The sequence below is a fragment of the Formica exsecta genome, unplaced genomic scaffold (assembly GCF_003651465.1).
Source record: "Formica exsecta isolate Colony F162 unplaced genomic scaffold, ASM365146v1 scaffold425, whole genome shotgun sequence".
NCBI classification, from domain to species: domain Eukaryota; kingdom Metazoa; phylum Arthropoda; class Insecta; order Hymenoptera; family Formicidae; genus Formica; species Formica exsecta.
The window spans coordinates 47,834-51,128 of record NW_021851492.1 but is presented as its reverse complement, the minus strand read 5'-3'; positions in this window follow the sequence as shown (position 1 = coordinate 51,128).

The window sequence follows — 3,295 nt, the reverse complement described above, 5'->3', positions numbered from 1 at the left end:
ACATCTACTGTCTACACGACACGGGCTATCTGGCTGCTCTATGCGAGACTCTTCCACTAACCAGTCTGAGAAATTACAAGCTGACTCTCTCTTTCTCATACGCAAATACGCTCACGCATGTCAGACATCATTCGTAATCTGTTTCCCTGCGTCTTTGAAGATGGGGTCACAAACCTTTTTCCGCCCACAACTGATACAGCTTAATACAACAAACAAAAATACATAACTTATCTTGCAAAAACTGAAAGTTTGAAAATAATATTCGTATTCGTACACAATTTGTAAGCAGAAAATTTAAGTGTAAATAACGTAAAAAAGTAACGTAATTATTATTTAATACTATAAATAAATTTTTCTCTTGATAAATTTAATATCTAAATTTTTTGCTAAATTTTTATATACAAATTTTATTTAAATATTATATTGACTCAATTAATATGTCTCTCTTATTAATTATTACCAAATATATATTTTGGTCCTCCTTTATATTTTCATAAAACTAGTATGGTAGTTTCATAATGTAAAGATTAGAATATTTGTCCAGTTCACGCAACACATATCATACAAAAAAATATATTTGCTATTCTGATTATGTTAGTTTCTCTATAGTCAGCTTTTTCTTAAATCGATACATCAAATCGCTTAAATGTCGCGGAAGTATTCATTGACATGAAACTCTCATATCCCGCGACGACAATTATCTTCTCCTATAGTTCATCTACCTACGTGTCTCAAACGCCTACCACTTTGCGTCCTTTTACCTTTCCTAAGTCGCGTACGATATGTCACGCCATTTTCTCGAACGCAATGTACGTTGCAATTCAGCGCTGACGGTAATGTCATGTTACCACGAAGGAAGTAAAAATTTTCATGGCTCCATGTCGCACGGCGTAGGTTGATACCATGCGCAAGATGAACTATAAGAAAAACTTGAAATTACCTAGAGGAACGATCGTTTAAGCATAATGGCAATAAAGAAGAGAAAATTACTGCGACAGCATTGTTGAAGATATACAAGATACGAGCCCTTTATTCTAGAAATGCCTTAAATGCCGGAATTTGATATTTTTGTTAAATTACATTGCATCTCTTTGTAGGCACATCTTTAATCTCATTTTGACATATTGCTTATTTTCAAATTTTATCTTACAAAAATTAAACGGCTTGTGTAACGTTTCAAAGTAGTTTGAAATAACTCGGTATAAAACAGTCGTGTTATTAACAAAAATTTTATCTCAATGGCGGATCAATTTTTCATCCTTGCATTATAATTCTTCTCTTATATATCCCTCGAAATTAAAAAGAAAAATGTGACAAGAGAAGGATAAGTACGTGAGTATTGTAATTGATCTCTATCGCTCTACTTTAGCTTCCATGAAGATGGCATAAATTATTACGCGCTCTATAGATTTCTACGACTATGATATACTTTTCTCTTGTACCTTGCGCGATGGCCATAACTATAAACGAGAATGAAATTCGCTCAATAAAGTGCGACTGTGCTGCTGAGCCACGCTCGTACATATGTATGAGTACATACAAATGTACGGTTAGAATAAAAAGATTTTTCAGAGACGAGAGAAAAAGACAGAGAGAGAGAGAGAGAGAGAGAGAGAGAGAGAGAGAGAGAGGAACCGAATAGTGCTCCCGGGTGTTAAAGTACCCTGGGCTTTTAAACTGGTTACCCTACTTCCTCATCCCGCTCCTTCTGAATGTTTGATGTTGAAAAATTCGCGTACTCTCGGAACGCTGATCTTCTTTTAATTCTTCTTTCCGCTTATCTGCTACAGACGTATCTCTAGTCACGAGTACGAATGTAAGAAAAATCGCTGTACTTAGTAACATTTCGAGCGATTACTTACCAAATATAGTTTCAACGAATTATTTATTTTGTTATGAATTAAATCTGAACACGTTAGCACACATATACAATAACTTAATCTAATCTAATCTAATATATATACATGACGTATAAACTAAATATTTTGTAACAAATAACTAATTTTGTTTGCCACGCTTTAAACGCGCTGGAAAAAATATATTCAGTATCGATTTTATGTCTACGGTTGATTGATGCGTTACCGTTACGAAGAAAAGAGTAAAATCAATTCCTTGATGTATAGGGTTGCGAATTTAACAATTTGCACCAGAATATGATTAAATACGATTAGATGTTACATTGAGGAATCCTCTATCAAAGGATATTAGTCAATCGCGTTTCCTATATAAGCAGATGGAGATCACTCAATCGATGTACAGTTTATACCGATTAACGAGCTGACCGCATAGGACACCCACGGTTGATCCACATGCCGACCCTACCGACGTTCGGACTCTGATCTTGCATTTGTGGCCAATCAGCAGCTTTGATATCAAAGGACTTAGAACCGGGAGAATGGCAAACTAAACGTTTACGAGACGTGAAATTCCAATATAATTATCTCTAAGATCTAAACCATAATTTTTCGTTTTTTTTTTACCTATGTATCTTTGGACATTGGATAATATTAGCAATTGTCGCGAGATTGATCATAATATTAACGAAATATATCAGAAGCGTGCTCGCGACGTCACATTAATGTAATGTAATAATTAATTGAAAATTGCGTCGACATTTATAAAACTTCACGATGGAAATAATAATTACGATACTCATAGCAGAAATTCATAATAATTCAAGTTGTATGCTACATAACAATGCGTTTTACGAAGGAAGGAGCGTATGGCTTGTCAGCGGAATGCATTTAACTCTGACACGCACAGCGCTTTAAACTCATCAGCTTTTACATGGGATTTCAAATGACTCGCAGAAGGTTTCAAACGAAAAACGCAAGTCAGTCGGTCAATCCATTAGAACCATTTCGTTCGAGAGTTGCTGCGTAATGCTTGCGATTCGACTGACTTGCATTACACATGCATTGGCTCAAGAAGCATATGCCGCCGACTTATGACATTCCTTCTTTCCCCTTTACTGTAATCCATCGCTTGCTGTCTCGCCGTATTCAGTTACGTATTGCGAGCTAGAAAAGATATAAGTGTACATATCTTACATACAAGAATAAAAGCTATCACTATAATATGATAATTTTATTAGCACGCGAATTACAAAAAGCGTAAGGTCATGAATTTACACGCACGTGACATAAGCTGTTATCGCATTAGCATCCTTTTACATTCTGTTTTTATTTTTTTTGATCGTGGACTCGCGCACTTTTCGAAAACGCATTTTGCCGCATTCTTTTGTTGTCGCGTGTATACCAACACTCAGTTTGCACGGATTCCAAGAGCTGAACCG